This window comes from Pongo abelii, chromosome 2 (assembly GCF_028885655.2).
Source record: "Pongo abelii isolate AG06213 chromosome 2, NHGRI_mPonAbe1-v2.0_pri, whole genome shotgun sequence".
NCBI lineage: Eukaryota > Metazoa > Chordata > Mammalia > Primates > Hominidae > Pongo > Pongo abelii.
In genome coordinates this window covers 188477832-188498966 of record NC_085928.1, presented here as the reverse complement: position 1 = coordinate 188498966, position 21135 = coordinate 188477832, and the positions used below count along the sequence as shown (strand labels likewise).

The following is a 21135-nucleotide window of genomic DNA, read 5'->3' as shown; positions in this document are numbered from 1 at the left end:
AAAAATATTATCTATCCAGTCCCCTTCTCTTCACCAAAAACAAAGCAAATGAACAAAAGTGGACTATACCTCAATAAAAACGCCTCATTTGGGTAGTGAGATTGATAAATACTTTATTCTCCTTGTCATTAGAACAAAAAGAAATCTCAGTAGGGTTAAATCCCTTAAGGTATGTGTTGGATTGGATTATCTTATCGAGCCAACTCAGTACTGCCTCTTTCCTGCTTCATGCCTCTGATCCCCTACCCTAATGAAAGACCTGAGGTTCTCCCACAGCATGACCTTCTCCCTTACCTGCATGCCTTGGTGAACCAACCTTCTGCCTGCCCACTCCTTGCACACACTTCAGGACTCAGCATAACAAAAGATTCACCAGAAAGTCTGACCTTCCAGACATCTTATCCCTCCCACAAAAAAGCAAAGTCTTATTCAGCTGGCCATTTCTGACTACATCATTGTAATTTTAACTGTTTTTCACCCTTCTCCCCTACCAGTCTGGAAAGCAAGGATCTTCTTATCTATCTTGGAATTTCAGAGATGAGCACTTTGCCTAGTACCAGGAGGTGCTCAATCAATGATGTTAATTAAATTAATGAACACATAATTAAACACTATTCAGGAAAAAAAATGCAGAGACAAAACAATGTCTTTAAAAGACAAGCCAGACACATGTCTGCTTTTTCTAATAGTCTATTTCAAAGACTGCTCTGTCACCTTCCCATTGGGAAGAGTCTAATGGCAGAGATAATACTAATCACTTCCCATTTGCATGCAATTGCCAAGTTTCCCAAGCTGCATTTGGCTGGTAGCAATGGAGTCTAATCTGGTCCCATCCATTGGAGAGCATTCCATTGTAATAGCTGTCTTAAGAAGTTGGGAATGTGTCACACACAAGCTACTTATTTCTGCATCATAAACTTCTAATGTTTCTTTAGGCTGATAGGGTTTTGTGTTTCCTGAATTTGGGAGATTAGCCAAATATTCTTTTCTTCTTGTCAATGTTTTGGATTGCCCCCTCACCTTGTGTCACCCTCCTGTCCCAGTGCTCACTGGAAGTCTAGGATTGCTGGAGTTAGCAGACTTTTTTCCAAGATACTGTTCCCTCCTTAAAACCAACTATAAGTTACTAGATGTTGACTGAAGATAAGAGGTCAGCCATCCATGGAGTTTATGCCACAGGTCTCAATTTTGGGGCATGCTTAGATCAATCCATACTATCACTCCCCACTTCAAAACCTGCCAATACTTCTCCCTCTAATTCTCTAGGGGCAGAGGGTGTAAGCACATGATGTGGCAGGAGGTGGAGAGTAGCCCTCAGCACTGAGCTGCAGATGGCTAGGTATTGAGATGGGCCTGGGAACAGAGAAATGAATAGGACATGATGCTGAACCCCATGGAATCCAGTATCAAATAAGGAAACAAATAATTAAATTACAATACAGTGTGATAACTGCTAACATAGCGGCGAGCATATACTCTTTCATGCTATTTCTTATTCCCCTGGCACCTAAGTAGAGTGGACTGCAGCGTGTAAAATGTATTCCCCTGCTCCCTTCGAATATCTACTAATTATCTGTTCCTTCAGAAGGCTGGGACCACACTCTTCTTTCATATTCACTGGTTATAGTTATCAATCCAGGTCAGACAGAGAGGAGAAAAGAGCTATGACCCGGCTCTGGATTCATCACTAAGGAATTCACTCTCTACCTATGTGAAGGAAGAAACTCTCATGTCCTTGCCCTCAAAGGGCTCTTGGTCTGCTGGGGGAGAGAGAAATGTGACATGTTTGCCCTCAAAGCTTTCTAGACCCAGTAGGGCATAGTGAGGACAAGGTGAGGTCTGCATTAAAGTGCAATGTGTGTGTGTGTGCGTGTGTGTGCATGTATGTGTTGGAGGGGTAGGAGGAGGGCAGAGGTTTCTCGAGCTATGAGTTGGGCAGTGTATTAGTCCATTCTCACACTGCTGTAATGAACTACCTGAGACTGGGTAGTTTATGAAGAAAAGAGATTTGACTCACAGTTCTGAAGGCTTTACAGGAAGCATGGCTGGGGAGGCCTCAGGAAACTTACAATCATTGTGGAAGGTGAAAAAGAAGCAGGCACGTCTTCACATGGCAGAGCAGGAGAGATAGAGAGTGAAGTGGGAGGTGCAACACACTTTTAGGCAACCAGATCTCATGAGAACTCATTCACCATCATGAAAACAGCAAGGGGGATGTCTGCCTCCATGATCCAATCACCTGCCATCAGATCCCTCCTCCAACACTGAGGATTACAGTTCAACATGAGATTTGGGTAGGGATACAGAGCCAAACCATATCATTTGTCCCTGCCAAAAACTTATGTCCTTCTCACATTTCAAAACACAATCATGCATTTCCAACAGTCTCCCAAAGTCTTAACTTATTCCAGCATTAACTCAGAAGTCCAAGTTCAAAGTCTCATCTGAGACAAGACAATTTCCTTTTGCCTATGAGCCTGTACAATCAAAACAAATTAGTTACTTCCAAGATACAATAGGGAAATAGGCATTGGATAAATGCTCTCATTTCAAAAGGGAGAAATTGGCCAAAACAAAGGGGCTACAGGATCCATGCAAGTCCAAAACCTAGCAGGGCAGTCATTAAATCTTAAGGCTCCAAAATATTCTCCTTTGACTCCATGTCTCACATCTAGACCACACTGATGCAAGGAGTATGCTACCAAGGCCTTGGGCAGATTCATCCCTGTGGTGCTGCAGGGTATAGCCCTTGTGGCTATTTTCACAGGCTGGCATTGAATGCCTGTGGCTTTTCCATGCACACAGTGAAAGCTTCAAGCTGTTGGTGGATCTACCATTCTGGAATCTGGAGGATGGTGGCCCTCTTCTCACAGCTCCACTAGGCAGTGCCCCAGTGAGGACTCTGTGTTGGGGTTCTGACCCCACACTTCCCTTTTGTACTCCCTTAGTAGAGGTACTACATGAGGGCTCTGCCCCTGCAGCAGACCTCTGCCTGGGCATTCAGGCATTTCCATACATCCTCTGAAATCTAGGCAGAGGCTTCCAAGTCTCAACTCTTACCCTCTGTGTATGCACAGGCTTAACACCATGTGGAAGCTGCCAAGATTTATGGCTTGCACCCTCTGTAGCAGTGGCCTGAGATGTATCTGGGGCCCTTTGAGCCACGGTTGGAGCTGGAGTGGCTGGGGCACATGTAGCAGTGTCCCGAGGTTGTGCACGTCAGTGGGGCCCTGGGCCCAGCCCACAAAACCATTTTTCCCTCCTAGGCCTCTGGGCCTGTGATGGGAATGGCTACCGTGAAGGTCTCTGAAATGCCTTCCTGGCATTTTCCCCATCATCTTGGCTAGTAACCTTTGGCTCCTCTTTACTTTTGTAAATTTCTGCAGCTGGCTTTAATTTCTCCCCTGAAAATTGATTTTTCTTTTCTACTGCATGGTCAGGTTGCAATTTTTCCAAACTTTTATATTCTGTTTCACTTTTAAATATAAGTTCTAGTTTCAGATAATCTCTTTGCTCATGAATATAAGCATATGCTGTTAGAAGAAGCAAGGCTACATCTTGAATGCTTTGTTGGTTATAGATTTCTTCAATTAAATCAACTGAGACTGGGTAGTTTACGAAGAAAAGAGATTTGACTCACAGTTAAAAATTCCACAGATCTCTAGGGCAGGGGCACAGTGCCTCCATCCTTTTTGCTAATGCATAACAAAAGTGACTGTTGCTCCAGTTCCCAAAGTTCTTCATCCCTATCTGAGACTACCTAAGCCTGGATTTCATTGTCCATATCACTATCAGCATTTTGATCACAACAATTTAACAATACTCTAGGAAGTTCCAAGCTTTCCCTCAACTTGCCTTCTTCTTCTGAGCCCTCCAAACTGTTGCAACCTCTGCCTGCTACCCAGTTCCAAAGCTGCTTCCACATTTTCACATATCTTTATATCAATGCCCCACTTCCTGGTACCAATTTTCTGTATTAATCTGTTCTTGCATTGCTATAAAGAACTACCTGGATGGGGTAATTTATAAAGAAAAGAGGTTTAGTTGACTCAGAGTTCTGCAGACTGTACAGGAAGCATGGCTGAGGAGGCCTCAGGAAACTTACAATTATGGCAGAAGGTGAAGTGGAAGCAAGCATGACTTCACGTGGTGGATCAGGAGAGAGAGAGAGTAAAGAAGGAGGTGCTACAAACTTTTAAACAACCAAATCTCATGAGAACTCACTCGCTATCATGAGAACAGCAAGGGGGAAGTCTGCCCCCATGATCCAATCACTTCTCATCAAGCCCCTCCTCTAACATTGAGGATTACATTTTGACAAGATTTGGGTAGGGACAAAGAGCCAAACCATAGCAGGAGGTGAATAAATGTTTACCAGGTTAACCGATAGACAAAAAAAAAAAAAAAAAAAAAAAGATATTCTAGGAAGGATGGATCTGGAGGTCTAGGCCTGATGGCTCTAGCTGTTTATGGTAGTGGAGATGTAGCCAAGTGGGCTAGTATTGCTTCAGAAAACACAAAATATGTAATCATAGCAAATATATATGACAGGCATTAACACTCCAAAGGTCAGGGTCCCAAGGTGGTCAAAGCACAGAGGTGGTGAATCCAGGCAGTCTTCACCTAAGAGATGGCTTCACCTAAGAGAAGCGCAAGGCCTTAGACATCAAAAAAGCCTGTAGAGTAAACATCTTACCTCTGCAGGGATGGATGGTGACAAGGCAATGTAAAGGATTTAGGAAGCATAGCTCCTGGGCACCTGGAGGATGGAGGGCCACACAGGAGCCTAGGGGTTATCAGCAGATATCCATGCCTTTTGGCAGGTTAGGGAAAGATTTGAAGAGTCGGTGTTGGAATACTGAGAATGTGAAGGAAAATATTGCTGAGATCCACCAATAGGGCTAAGGGGACAGTTGCTCCAAATGTTGACGCTCCCTGTGGCCTGCTTTGGCCAGGACTGGCGCAGGAACTGCAGGAAAACACTGGTGGACACACATGTGGAGACATGGGGTGGCTGAGGCAGAATGGACCTCTTTTCTTGAGTCACCACCTCCATTGTGTTATTCTTTTTCAAAGACTTAGAATGAGTTCCTGACGCCTCGCCCTTTAAGTTCAAACTCCCCTGAGTGGCCAGCTGGGACCTTCAAATTAGACCCATGTTTCCTTTACAGTCTTATTTCTCACTTTTAAAATAACATTTGAGAAATGTTCCCAGACCACAGCAGGCTCATTTCTATCTAGGATTTTGTTTTTCCCTTCGTTTTCACTTTAAATGGCTGGAATGACTTGCTCACTACTTATGTAAATGATATTCATCATTAAACAGCCAGTCAAGCCCTACATGTTTTCCATTCTTACCTTCAGTTATTTTCTGTCAATGATTTCCAAACCAATTTAGCCCATGTGTATACATGCTTCTCTTGTACGATGACACACTATTTAACATCTAATTATTCCTAGATTGTTTAGAAGATGTTAGCTTTATCTCCTTAGATAGATAATAAGCTACTATAATAACAAGGAAACAAAATAATAGTAAGGAAACAAAAGTTTCCTTTTCTCCCCATATTCTCAGTCATTACCTAGTACTTAGTACAACACTGCAGAACCATATGGGGCTAAATACAGGCATATAAATTGGCCAGATAACTGAAGTAATTTAGAGATATAGATCTGAGTTCCACTGGACACTTAATAACTTATATTTGGCTGAAAAATGTGTAGATCCTTCTTTTTATTCTAACCACTCATATCAGTTCTCATGGTTTATCATGAAGTGGTTTTTTTTTAAATCCACCACGATCATTTTTCACGTTTCCTATTATATTTCATGTGAGTTTTGGGCTGTCTACCACCACCATGCACAAATTTGGAGTAGAGTAAGGCCAGAAACAGTGATGGCTAATAAACATAAAGTTTTTTTCTTCTTTGTAGTTCAAAGCATTCGCTCTATTGTGTTACGCAACTTGGACCTCAAAAGCCATTTGGGAGACTGAGCATTTTGAAATCATTCTCGGCTGTTTTGCAGACACCACCAACACTGGTAGCCCCACACTGTCAGCCATGATCTACGCCACCGTGTTCTTCCACATCACCATCAATGGCAAGCACTTGGGCCGTGTCTCCTTAGAACTGTTTGCAGACAAGTTTCCGAAACAGCAGAAAACTTTTATGCTCTGAGCACTGGAAAGAAAGGATTTGGTTATAAGGGTTCCTGCTTTCACATAATTATTCCAGGGTTTATGTGTCAGGGTGGTGACTTCAAACACCATAATGGCACTGGTGGCAAGTCCATCTATGGGGAGAAATTTGATGATGAGAAATTCATCCTGAAGAATACAGGTCCTGGCATCTTGTGCATGGCAATGCTAGACCCAACACAAATGGTTCTCAGTTTTCCATCTGCACTGCCAAGACTGAGTTGTTGGATGGCAAGCATGTGGTCTTGGCAAGGTGAAAGAAGGCATGAATATTGTGGATGCCATGGAGTGCTTTGGGTCCAGGAATGGCAAGACCAGCAAGAAGATCACCATTGCTGACTGTAGACAATTCCAGTAAGTTTGACTTGTGTTTTACTTTAACCACCAGACCATTCCTTCTGTAGCTCAGAAGAGCACCCCTCCACCCCATTTGCTTGCAGTATTCTATAATCTTTGTGCTCTTGTTCCCTTTGGGTTCCATGTTTTCCTTATTCCCTTCCATGCCTAACTGTATTGAAGACTTAAGTTTATGATTATGAGAAAAACTAAATAATAATAACAACAACAACAACAAAAATCATTCTCATTTTTGGTCTGAGTGCTGAGGCTGTCTGTAATTGAGTGAGAGAAAAAAATTGCTGTATGCTAATTCCAAGTGGAAATGAAAAGTCTATCAATAACCATGATGGTTTTTGGAAGGCTTAGGTCACAATGTTTGGGTGATCCTAGTCACTCTGCTCACCTCTTTAATTTCACCAGAGCCTTGATACATATGTTACTACTACTTCTGTTTTATAGAAGAAGTCTAAAGTGCCTCAGAATTGCCTGTGACATGGGGAACAAAAAACAAAAGGTGGCACTTTGGCAAAGGTTACAGCTGTGGCATATCAGTCACATTCACCAAATGTCATCATGGGTTGGAGCTGTCAGCTTACAGTCCTTTTGAGGTGGTGTGAGAACTAGAGGTCTGGGGTGGGCAGGCCTCCTGTAGATTCCACCCACAGCTTCCTGGGCTTTGTAACTGAGAGCAAATCACTTAACCTTTCTGTCAGTTTATTCATCAGTACAATGCAAGGTGCTAATAACACCCACTTTGCAAGATAATTTATGTCTGTATATGGCCTAACACAACATCAGGCACTAGTAGACACCCAGTAGCTGTGGCTATAATTATTAATTCAAAGAATGTAGTTCATAGAGCTAAGATGAAAGAAACATAATATTGAGGAAAGAACAAAGACTTTGGAGCAAAATCTGGTTTTCAATTCTAGTTCTTCTGCTTATTATCAGCAAAGGTTGGTAAATTACACATCAACTCTAGGCTTCAGTTTCCTCATATGTGAAATGAGAGTAGTAAGAGTACCTACCTTAAGGGACTATCATGCAGATTTAAAGAGCAAAACATGTAAAATCCCACGAATAGTTCCTGGCATATTGGTAAAGCATATAATGAATAGTAACTGTTGTTATTTCACATTCAAATCTTAAAGAAAAAATAGTATTTCTAAGCCTATTTCTCTATGATGGGTCCAGGGAATCAAAGGTGAATGTTGTTCTTACAGAGGAGGGTGAGAATTTTATCAATGACATACTAACAAATGTTTAAAAATTAGCTAACTATACCCTCCTCCCTAGGTAAGTCCTAATCTGTAGTGTTTGCTGATTTCCATGGTATAAACATGACCAATGTGATGTCAGTGAACACAGAGCTGGCAGGAGATGCTAACAAGCTGCCACTGGATGTTTTTCATCTTCCTGAACCCACGTAATACACAAGAGCTATAAAATCACACTATCTAGGTTGCCCCATGGGATATACCGATAATATATATTTATATAAACTCTATGACTGAGAATTCCAACTGTGGTGAAGTAGTCACAGGACTGGGAATCAAGGACTTGGGTTCTAATCCCAAATTTTTAGGGGTGCTGTGACCTTGAAAAAGTCACTTAACCCCTTTAAGACTCAACGAAGTCTGAAGCCCAGAGCGTTTCTAAGCCCATTTCCAACTCTAAAAGCCAATAATCAATAATTCTAAAGATACAGCTTTCCATTGCTTATTCCTAGGTCACGTCTTTTTTGTCTAGAGACAAAATGGACAGAATGGATTTTAACAAGCTCTGTAGGAAAAAATAAAAGTCTTTTATCTTTATAGATCCTGGTGAATATATGTTCTCTGTGAAAGGGATTTTACTGACCATTACAAAAGCACATTGTGAAAAGAGCCTCACCAGTGATTAGAAATTTGAATTAAGTGGGTCTTACCTTCTTTTCATGTTTGTCATGTGATTTAATGAAATAATACAACTCAGGGAAGGAGTTTAAAGAGCATAAAGTGCTACCCACTGTTAAGGTGTTAACTTAAACAGGTCTTTTCTACATTGCAAAAATGTCACCATGCTAAAATAAAAATAAGTTTAATTATCTTTTAAACGTCTACTTCAAGCTGTACTGTGAGCTGTTCGCAATATCTGGCCACAAAATAAATAATTTCATGCAATATCTGGCCACAAAATAAATTATTTCAAAAGAAATGATGCCATATTTTAATTAATTAATGATCGACACTTTGAGTACTATACAAATCTGATGCTTTGCAAGAAATGTTTGTTAAAAAAAAAACTTACTATAAGTCAATTTTATTTTGTTTTGCATAAGAATCATGCTATCAGACATTTCAGTGTTCTTGGCACTGAGGTATTTAGAATACAACAGAACAGAGAGAAAATGTTAATTGAAACATACAAAAAATTGTCTTTGATGTAAACGTTATTATTAAGTAATTTATCTAGCTTAGACATTTAATTATACCAGAAATCCATCAATGATTTTTCTTTCCTTTTTGCAACAGCAATACTCAAAAGCATTATTTTGGAAACACCAAGAAAATCCACTGATTTTTTTATTTCAGAGTAACAGTTTGTTCATTCAGTGAACTATCTATCAACAGTTAGGACTGAACTAACTAGATTATTTTACTTGCTATCCATCCATTCCACAAATATCTGTTCAGCACCTACCTATGTAAGACACTTTTAGACACTGGGGATATAGAAATGGATCAGATTGCATCCTGTAATGGATTTGATGGTGGCCTCCGCAAAAGATATGTGCAGGTCCTAATTCCCAAAGCCTTATTTGGAAAAAGTTCCTTACACATATAATTAAGAATCTTAAGATGAAGAAATACTTCTGGATTATCAAGATAAGACTAATTCCAAGAACAAATGAGGCAACATAGCTACAGAGGCAGAGATTGGAGTGATGTGGCCATAAATCAAGAAATACCTGCAGCTACCAGAAACTAGAGGAGAAAGGGAATTAATTTTACCCTTGAATTTTCACAGGGAATGCAGCTCTACCAACATCTTTATTTTGGACTTCTGTCCTCCAGAACTATGACAATAAATTTCTGTTGCTTAAGCCACCAAATGTGTGGTAATATATTATGGCAGCCTCAGGAAACTAATGAAGATCCAGTCTCCAAGGAAGATAACATATTTCTTTCTATATTATATTGTTGTTAAATGCAATAAGATTGGTTACAATAGGAATTTGGAGAAAGAAGAGATTTCTTTCTATTGGGGGGTATCAGGACATAGTTGCTAAAGGAGGAAGGATTTGAGAATCCTCTTAAAATGAGCAGAATTGTGATTTAGAAAGATTGAGCTTATGATGATGGTGCTGGAGGTTGGTGAGCCTGGGATTGTTGAGTAGATGTGTTTTGGGTGTGGATGGATGTGGGCGGTGAATTCCAGGCAGAAGGAAACTTACAATTAAAGGTCCATAGGCTGTCAGGTGGGAGACCTATCCAGAGAAGAGGGCAGAGTTCAATTAATTTGCAAATGGAAGAGCCACAAATAAGACACATAAGAAATGGCCTTGTGTGTCCAGTTAGAGTGTGGATTTCATTTTATAATCTATAGAAAATAGGGTGGTTTTTAGGCAGGAGGATGACAAGGTAAGATCTGTGTTCAGGAAGAATCTCTGGCTGTGGTATAATTTAGAGAAGAAAAGTACTGAAGGTAGGGAGAGACCGGTTAGGAGGAGATAATACTGTATTGCAAGAAACTAGGGTGTTATGGGCTAAACTGTGTCTCCACAAAATTCATATGTTGAAGTCCTAACCCCAGTATGTATGTCAGAATGTGACTATCGAGAGACAGCATCTTTTAAGAGATAATTAAGGTAAAATGATGTCATATGAATGGGCTCTAATTCAATATGACTGATATGTTTCATAAAAAAGAAGAGATTAGGAAGCAGACAACACACAGACCAAGGGGTGACCATGTGAGGACATGGAGAGTAGGCTGGCATCTGCAAGCCAAGAAGAGAGGCCTCAAAGAAACCAAATCCACTTACAACTTGATCTTGAACTTCTAGCCTCCAGAGCTGTGGGAAAATAAAGTTCTGTTGTTTAAACCACCCAGACTGTGATATTTTGTTATGGCATTCCTAGCAAAGTAATATAAAGGATTTCCTATGGGTCTTTTGCAACAAAGCACACCATTCAACATGGAGATTTTTGATGTGTGTTATTATTTGCTCTCTTAGATAGAGTTGTGTCTGACCTTAATATAAGGACACTCAGTTTAGTTTCATTACCTCCCAAAAGGAGGTATACCATTGCCATGTTCCAACTCCAAAAGCGTGCTGCATCAAAAGGCACAAAAATAATACCAATTTTATAGTTGCTATAATATCGCTTCTTTTCAGAATACGTAACAGAATCTCTTTTGCTTCACAAACTCCATGCATTTTGTTCCTACCTTTCTCATAAATAATGATACTGAACAGATGCTACCTTCAGATATTTGCTGACTGAGTTATGAAATATTCCCATTGCCTGAGCTTCTGGGCATCCAGATACAGTAATCTATCTTAATTTTCCCCTTCCTAATTTGTCCAAAATTTACTCATTAGTGAGGTCTGATTAAGTGTGTGGGCTTTGCCCTGAAGATGAACAGCAGATGGGAAGTGAATGAGAAAGATATGGACTACCCCTGTAGTTCATATTGCAGGTTTCTAACTGAGAAGACAATATTGTCCGGGCATCAGGATGAGCAGTATAAAATGATTCAGTCAAAAAAGTTGCTTATCTGTTAGAATTGAGGGCAAGAGCCCTAATGGTTGCCCATTCAGATTTCCCAACAGAAGTTAGTGTGATGTTCTTTAGCGTTCTGCAATGGGGAAGCTACAACTTGTGGAAAGCAAAGGAGATCAGAAAACAGGCCAGTTTTGACTTTTTTCCCATTTACACTTTTTTTTTTTTTAAGTCTCATGGGAAACATAGCTACTGACTGTTTAACCCTGTTCTTTGTGTTATGGTCAGCCATAAGGCTGACTGTGAATCCATTGAGTGTCCAGTACCACGCTAGATGTTCTAGAAAAGAAGGAAGAATCCAGGCTCTTAGGAAGCTGGCGATCCATCTGGAAGGCAGGCCAAATACTTTACACCTTATCAATTATTGTAAAGTAGTATGGAACAGAATGAGCTAAATATGACTGGCTGGCTGTGGGGTACTCGACAGCAGATTTGGGTTGATTTGATTACATTCAATACGTGTATCTCATTATTTCCTAATGCACACTCAACTATAAGCCAAGTGATATGGGAGTTACACAAAGGTTGTAAGACCTTTCTCTGTCCCAAAGGACTTATAGGTCACCTGAGTGACTAAGACTTAGATGACGCAAGCAGGTAAAAAGTAACATTGTCCAAATGAATGATGTCACTGTGTGCTAGAGAATTTAGAATTCAGAAAATTAAGAGGACAGTATAAGCCAGTTTAGCTGTAGGAGGCATAGAAAATAAGGCTTGGTATACACATTAATTTATTTATTATATGTTACATATAATTATAGATAATTTATTATATATTTATTATAATTTATTTATTATGCATTTATTATTCATGTATTTTTCATTCACACAGCAAACATTATGTAAGTCATGTACAATATTCCATGTTCTGATAAAATGGTGAAGAAAACTGATACAGTCTCTATCCTTATGGTGTTTATAGTTTAAGGGGAGAGACAAACATTAGTCAACTAAATGAACAGATATTAAATTATACACTGTGTTAAGTGCCTTGAAAGAAAATTATTAGGGGAAATGGTCTGGAGCAGAGTGGTCAGACCAATGTTTAATCAAACATCCAAAGGATGAGTAAGAGATAGTCAGGCAGTGGAGGTGGGGAGGATTCTAGGTATATGAGTTGGCATGTACAGAGGGAGATGTAAGGTGGAGAAGGAAGGCAACTGCCCATCTGCAGGAAGGCAATAAGCCAGTGCAATTAGACGACTGAGATGGGGAGAATTTTCATTCCTGATGTTTCTGGACTCACAGGTATATTTAAGATCTGTTGAAAGCTATGCATCCTCTCTCCAAAATGTGCTCTACATTCAAAATTCAGGAGCTTCGCAGATTTCCAGAAGCCTGTCCTCAAACTCCAGAATAAGAGCTCCTGCTTTAAGGACAGGATGCAACTGGGCCTGGCTCTCAGGAGAAGAAAGTGTTTTCTCAGCAAGAGGAGTGTTTGGAATGAGCAGTGTTTGCATGATTGTCAGGGACAAGGGTTCCTGCTAGGCAGGATTTTTATCAGTCTTACTCCAGTTGCATTGGATGCTCTCAATTCACAAAAAACAAGGTGAATAATAAGGGAAGAGCTATCTCTATGCTTGTATGCACTTTGAATTTGCTAGCAATGCTAATGGTGGCATTTGGCCTTTAAATAATGATTTCCTTCCTCCCCCTGGCTTGGCTCTTTCCTCCCAGTGCATTACCCATCAGCACCAGGGAGCTGGTACAGTGCTCAGGGATATGGCAGAGAAATAGACTCTATGGCATTGATTTTCTGGCTCAGTGGGCTTCAAAAACATCAGCAAGAATATCAGCGAAGCTGCTGAATACAAAACATTTCCTAATGCATTTTTAATTAGTATTTGGTCAGTTAAGTTAATCAATTTGTAAAATACGTGGAAGGAAAGGCCTATTAAAATAGAATTCATGTTTGGTGTGGTAAATCTTTCCATAAACTTACAACTACAAACTAGATATTTCTTCTGAATGGGAAATATGGGCAGACAGATACACAGATCCCCTGCGGAGACTATTTTCAGTATTAATTACCTTGCTGTGCCTTAAAATGTTATTGTTTAGGTGTTAAGAGGTTTTTGGAGATTAGATTATTTAAATGGCAAAAAATCAATTTTCCTGAACTTGGACAGTCTTTTGCAGTGTAAAAAGCCAAAGGGAGTAGAGAAAGAGGGGAATTTTGTGCATCTCATTTGTTCTTTTCCAAATGTGAAAACAAACTGAATTGTTAAAACGAAGAAAAGGAGGGTGTACATTGGAGAAAAAGAAGTGGATTTCAAATGCTTTTGTCTTTCTTAGACTGCATGGTAAGAGGAAGCCAGCACCCATGGCCATGGTTAGAAATCAATTCATGGATTGTGCTCCATTAGCTTAGAAGTTTCTTAGTTCAGGAGCCAGGAGGGCTCAGGCAGAAAAAATGAGATAAACATGTGCAGTGGGATGCTCAGAAGAGGAGCCAAAATGTGCCCTAAGGAAAAGGCAGTATTGTCTATCATACTGCAAATGTCTTCCTCTTCTCCAGGGCCAACATGTAGTTTAAGCAAAATTTGGTTTTAATTCAGCAGATGAGTAAGTCTGTAGTCTGCAGAAGGCATGTGCTTGGCTCTGAGCCTTACGGCTCCACAAAGAGTATAACTGTTGGGCAGTTATACTGATGCACAGCTGGCAATGTTACACAAGGGGCATGATCAAGAGGTCTAATATATATTAGGTTCCCAACACAAATTTGCTAAATGTATTAGCCTGCTCCAGCTGCCCTAACAAAATATCACACATTGAGCGGCTTAAACAACAGGAATTTATTTTCTCACGGTTCTGGAGGCTGGAAGTCTAAGATCAAGGTGCCAGCAGGTTTGGTTTTTCTGAAAGCCTCTCTCCTTGGCTTGCAAACAGCCACCTTCTTGCTGCATCCTTACATGGTTCTTTCTCTGTGTGCTTGGAGTTGGGGGCAGGAAAGAGAGAGAGAGAGGTCTCTAGTATGTTTTCCCCTTTTTATAAAGGCATCAGTTCTATTGGATTAGGGCCAAATCCTTACGATCTAGTTTAGCCTTAATCATCTCCTGAAATACAGTCATGTTGGGAGTAAGCACTTTAACGTAGGAATTGTGGGAGGAACGGAATTCAGTCTGCAGTAGCAAGTGGATGAAAGAGGAAATACAAATATAGTCCATAGTGCTATAAACATAAATGGAATAAAAGATTAATTTTGATTTGAAGAGGGGACATTTCTTAGAGGATTTGTGATTTGAGCTAGATCACAAATAATAGCAAGAACATTGTTAGAACTGTATGTGAGGGAAAGGAAGCTCAATTGTGCAGACAAGTTTGAGGAATGCTTGGAGGACTGAAAGATCAGGGGAACCATGTGGGGAACAGTGACTGGGTCATGGGTCTTTCGGAGGGGGTAGACTATGTAGGTAAAGCTAGAGAAGGTTGTAGGGGTAATTCATGGAGACGCTTTATTATACTGAGGGCATTGAAGAGACAGTGGGCTCTAAGTGAGAAGGTGCCATGATTCATGGAGATTTGGGGAAGATGGGTGGGATGGCTTGACATGGGGAAAGAATAAAAGGCAGGGGGCTCAGGCAATCAGTACAGGTATCCCTGCTCCCTTTCTTCACAAGGCAAGTTAACACCATTTTCCTGTTGCCCTCTGGCTATCCAGATAAACTTCTATCATTCCATGCCTCCTCTGGGCTGAACATCAGGCTTTAGTTTAAGACTGAGGATCTTGATTTATACTAAAATTCTACAAAAATAATCCACAACCAGGTGTAGTAAGCAGTAGGGGTTATTTTGGAGCACTGGGATTTCCTAGCAAGGAGACTCAAACTCCAACAGCCACATGACTGTGCCCCTGCTCTCTTGCCACACCCCTCAGCCTCCATCCCAGGAATCCCGAAGCCTCCATCTTGATGAGTCTGTACCCCCACCATACTTCCTCAAGGGGGATGCCTGCCATGACCAGCTGCATGAATGATGGGAGTGTGACATTCTTATGTGATTGGAGGAGGGAGAAAGTTGAGAATCAGTCTGCTAGAAAGTGGGGTGATGTTCTGCTCCCTGTTTTTGAGGCCAAGAGAATAATTTATTCCAGATGGGCTGCTGTTCGTCTATAATTCAGAACAGAGCCTTGTAAGATCTAGGGAAGACAATAGAAGAATTGGTATCACAGGTTAACCAACAATACTATTAAGAGAGGTATTAATCCTCATTGCCTTGCCATTCAATAGCTCATGCAAACAATACAGGAGCTACAAGAATAATTCACAAAACTAATTTCCTGCTTTGATGAACACTCTATTTGTAATCTATTCAATTCTTCTTCTGCTTCTTCTCACTCACCCTTTGTTTCTTCATTTTAGTCTTTGGGTATTGATCTCTTCATCACATCTTCTTTTCCCCATCATTCCTTTTCACATTTACTTCTCTATGCCTCTTCATCCAATTTACTAATAATTGTTTTAAGATTAAAACGATATATGAAATTTTTCTTTACATAATACTGTCGTGTAAAAATATAACTCAAACTAAAAGACTCTGGGACACTCTGTTTGTCTGGATAGAGACAAATTGGATGTGTTTTCATACTCTCAAAAGGAATGAAAGTAATGAATGGTTGAGTAAGAAATGAGCTTAATGTTTGCCTCCCTTCACGATTCCACAGCTGGCAGAATGCGAGGGAATAGAAGGATCTAATCTCTTTTCTTCCTAAATACATTTCCTCCTTCTTTCCTCGCTGTGTGCCTGTCTGTATATTTCACTATCTTTTAAAATTTTCCATTTTTTTCAATTTCCATGATATGGGACTAAAAATGTTATTTCAGCAATTCTGATACATGATGGAGTTTTATGTTTAATTTGCCATCTTTCTCCTAAATAAATGGAGAACATTATACTAAGAGTTATAGGTGATAATTTAAAAAAGTTTAGAAATAATCCTGGCCTTCAAGGAGCCTAACATCTAGTGAAATGTATCATGTAAGAACTCTTTGAACAGAGAAAGTGGTCAAAGTGGAGGTCCTCTTATAATTTCTATGGCTGGGGGCAAAACCTGAAGTTGGTCCCTTTACCATTTTTCTCTTAAAATGAGGTAAAAACCAGACCAAAGCAAAAACAAAACAAAAAACTAAAAGGCAATGGGAAACCTATCTCTTCTAATTGGCTGTACAGGAACAGGGAGGGTCTCTTTGACTGATTTGGTTTTGGCTGTGGTCACAGGCTCAGGGGCTGGCTGTACACTTACAAGCCTCAGGAAATATTCAGCTCCAACTAGTGCCATTTTTTTCCTGGCAGCCTCCTTGTACATTGCTTAACCACAGATCTCTCATATCATGGGGATGTTGATCACAGTTGCCATATCCAGGAATGCACTTCCGAATGGCACTGACACAGCTGGCTGGTTCGCTCACTGGAGGGAAACCTAGAAGATTGCAGTCTGGGTAGAGGAAGCATTAGAAGCAAGCACTTGCAAGAGAAATTTCCCAAGTGATTTTTAAAAGCATTATTCTTTGAAACAATAGATTTTTAGGTGGGTTAAAAAGATTTCTCTCTTTCTCTCCATTTTCCTTAAGATACAGATGCTGGCTTTTTCCCAGTGGGGCTATTTCCATTAGGGCTGCATTTTTGTGAGATCACCGCTTTCACCAGTGGGTTAGAACCATTAGTGCTCTGAGTTTTAGCTATCGTGACCTCTCATTACCCATGCTGTTTGGCCTCACAGTCACATAAAACACACAATAATAGGACCACTGGCATTTTAGATTTCATTACAATTCGTATTTTGTTTAGCGCTTTCTCCCTGTACACTTTAATTTCTGTGCATAGCTGAACTGCCTCATTTCCACAGAAATGAAGTTAGACCCAAAGCCTGCACTCACGGTTCTGGAGGTGGTGATTCACTTCTGAGCTTTTGTGTCTTTTACCCGATGTGGGAGAAGCATACACACATATGCACACAGAGTAATTTATCTTTTCCCGACTTTGCTGTTTTCATGATCCTTCTAAGAGTAGATATGGAAACAGATCTTTGCTCTGCTTAATTGTTTTTAATACCAAGGGCCATTAGAAGTCACAAAACAACATATCTGAGTGCTTTCTGAGTGGCTGTAATAACCAAAAGATTATTTTATCAATATTTCCTACTTTTGTTTGAGTACATACACACATACACAATCTCAACCATTTTTGACTGAATTGGCTGTTTCTTAACGGACCACTTAATTGATTGGTATATGCTTGCTGAATGAAGTGACCAGTTCCCCCCACAGCCCTTGACTCCAATTAATCTATCAATAAAATCCATCACAAAGGTTTGGCAGTATGGACAAAACTTTAGCTGCATGATGAAGCTATCTTTGCCTTTCTCATTATCTGTATGATTGAGTCAAAAGCCCTGAAAAAATCTGAACATAATCTTTCTGAGTGAAGTCAAGTAATAACATCATATGCTGCTTCTATGAGAAATAATTTTTTCATTTGAGTAGCTTGAGGATTACAGAACTTCCTGCTGCTACCACATTTGGGTCACATCACAGGTAAAGGCTCTAACTTTTTTCTTTTTTGAGACAGAGTCTTGCTCTCTTGCCCAGGCTAGAGTGCATTCGCATGATCTCAGCTCACTGCAACCTCCCCCTCCGGATTCAAGCAATTCGCCTGCCTCAGCCTCCTGAGTAGCTGGGATTACAGGAGCACACCACCATACCCGGCTGATTTTTGTATTTTTAGTAGAGACAGGGTTTCACCACATTGACCAAGCTGGTCTCGAATTCTTGACCTTGTGATCCGCCCACCTTGGCCTCCCAAAGTGCAAGGCTCTAACTTTTAACATCAATTAGTAAGGATCACTCATCCTTAGAAGAACCATAAAAAGGACTGAAGCTGAGCTGCCTCTATTTTAGCACTGGGCTCAGATTTTTGTTTTTCCTACTTCATGCTACTGTCTCAGCTAACCCCTGGATTTGAGGCCTTTTACCTACTTTGTCTTCAATTTTGTCTACTTCTTCAGGTTTGATCTATTTTCTCTTAGATTTTCATTTGATTTCCTTCCCAACCCTTTTTATCTTGCTGAATTTCCTTAGCTCTTGGTCTATTTGGACCTCAAATATCTTCCCTAACCCCAAATAATGCCTAAGTTCTACTAAAAATACAAATTCCACTAAAATACAAATTGAGTAAACTGTGAGGACATTTTAAAATCTGCTGGAGCAGACTGCAAAATACTTGACGGGGAGGATGTTGGAAGGATGGGTTAAGGCATCTATTCAGTGGCCCATCTAAAAAGCTTGCATTTTATTCTGGAGACAATGGAAAAACTTGGACACTTAAACACCAACATCTGGAAATAAATGCTTCACATATGTATACGTATTTGAGGAAGATTGAGCTTTCAGTGCGATGTGGGATGCATTGGAATAGAGATGCTGGAGGTGAGCGTTTCAGGCTGGGGTCTAGCAAGGTTCCAAGCAAGAGCACCCAGCCAAGATGATAGAAGTCAGAAAGTGAAATGCAGAGTGGTGTGAGAGATAGAACTCATGGAACTCGATGGAGTGTGGTGGGTAGAGGTCAGAATAGAAGCAGAAGTCAAAGCTGCCCCCAAGGTTCTGTATCAGTGACTGGTGGTATAGGTGATGCTATTAGATGGGACAAGAAAGGCAACCCAAAAGGAGAAGAACAGCTTTGAGAAAGGGATGCTTTGCTTCGGGAATTTAAGGTGCTGACTCCAGAGTTCAAATTAGTTAGGGATTATAGGGGCAGCTAAAAAGACATTGATGGGCTGAGAGATTTGTGTGAAAGAGGACACTAACCCAAAACAAGGAAGAAAGCAGACATACACTTTTACTTGCCTTAAAGAAAGCGTGCTGTGCTATTTAATAAGGTGACCTAGTAGGGAAAAGCCTCCTCTATAAACTTATTCACAATCCCAATTCCAACCCACATGGCTTTCTCCAGGTGCTAGCCCTTCCCAAGAAGCACCCCTGCATGACCCTCCCTTTCAGCCCAGCAAATACTACTGTGCTGGTTGTGTGGGTGATAAAGAGCACTGCCCCCAGGCACCCAGGCTGGGCTTGTTGCATAGTGGGGTGGGGAAGAGGGTATGAAGTGGATGTGAGGGAACTGATGCCTCTCTCTGCATTGAAAGGCCAAGTATAATAGATGGGGGCGTACCACTTCCCTGACACCTCACAGACCCTGCCTCTCAGAAACGATTCTTTAAATGGTATGACCTGCCACCTTTCTGAAAACTGTGTTAAAACACTTGAGATTGAAAGTTAAAATTCACAAACAAAAGCTTTCTTGTTCCCATAGCAAGTGATCATCATTAGTCAAGCTATTCAGAGGAAATTGAAATACCCTCTCTTGCTTGCAGGTGCCTTGGCTGGACTCCCACCCATCTTCCAGGTCCCTCATCCTCGCCTGGTTTCCCTGGTGACCAGGACTCCTAGAGCAGGGAGCAAATGCTTTTATGGATGCCGATCAGGCCAGGCTGTCTCACTACACCCACCCTCGTAGCTGTTGAGGGCCCAGTACTCACAGGTCCAAGGCTGCTCCAGGGCACAGTAGGCAGGGAGTGCTGGGGAGGCAAGCCTGGCAACCCTGCTCCTGACAAAGGAGGCAGTCGGGGTGGGGGTGGGTGGCACACCTGGGCCTTTTGTTTTCTACTATAATTGACATGGACTGTGCTGCATTTCTTTGGCTTTATTTGCAAAGGGCTTTAGGATTAAAGATCCTATATAAATGGAAATTATTTTATCATTGAAAGGAAAAAGTACAAGTATGCGTGAGATGATGAGAAACTAAGCTTCATGTTATTGCATATGACCTTTTTCACTGGATGTGTATGACACATGACAAATACCAGCATTAGCAGGAGCTGGCTTCCAAATACTGACACTGTCCTGGATCCATGCCTTCACTCCTGGATTATTGCCATAGTTCCCTAACTGGCTGTTCAACCTCTAATCTCTCTTCACTATCACTGTCTTCAAAATAAACTGCACGATACTACCATATGCCCTGATAAAGGCTAAAATGGAAAAGATAATAGTACCAAGGTTGGTGAGGATGTGGAGGAACTGGTACTTCATAGACCAGTGGGGGGAGTGTGAATTGCATGTTTTAGAGAAATGTTTAGCAGTATCTACTAAAGTTGAATATCAGCATACCCTTTGATCCAGCAAATCTACTCCTACTACATATACTCAGCAGGAGTAAGCACGCATATTTATCAAAAGTCTTGTATGAAGTGTTCATGGTAACAGTGTTTGTTAATCATCCGAATCTGAAAATAAGCCAGATGCCCACCTCAACATTAGAACTGATAAATTATGGTATATTCGTATAATGGGATACTATACATCAATGGGAATGAATGAATTCAATCTACATCACAATGCAGATAAAATCTTACAAACATTAATATTGAGGAAAAAAAGCCAAACACTAAAGTACACATACCATATTGTTCCATTCATACGAAGTTCAAAATCAGCAAAACTAAGAAACAGTATTAGAAATCAGGGTAATTGTTCCCTTGTTGGGGTGGGAGGTTATGACAGGAAAGGAGCATGGGGTGGGGAGTGGTCTTTAGGGGAGTTGGCAATGTTATGTTTCTTGACCCAATTACTGGTTATCTGGCTGACCAGAGGCCTGAGATGGACATATGTTCACTTTGTAAAATTCAGTAAGTTGAATACTTATTTTGTGTCCCTATTATACTTTGACAAAATGTATTAAACAAACAAGATTGAACTACCACAGCTTTCATGTTGCTTTCCTGCATAGAAACCTCAAATGGTTCTCCGCAGCTTTCAGGCTAAAGCCTAAACTCT

General features: G+C 40.6%; 1 pseudogene; it reads left to right on the top strand.

Moving 5' to 3' along the window:
* Window positions 1–6063: 6063 nt before the first annotated feature.
* On the top strand, window positions 6064–6558 carry LOC129058386 (peptidyl-prolyl cis-trans isomerase A-like; annotated as a pseudogene).
* Window positions 6559–21135: the final 14577 nt, after the last annotated feature.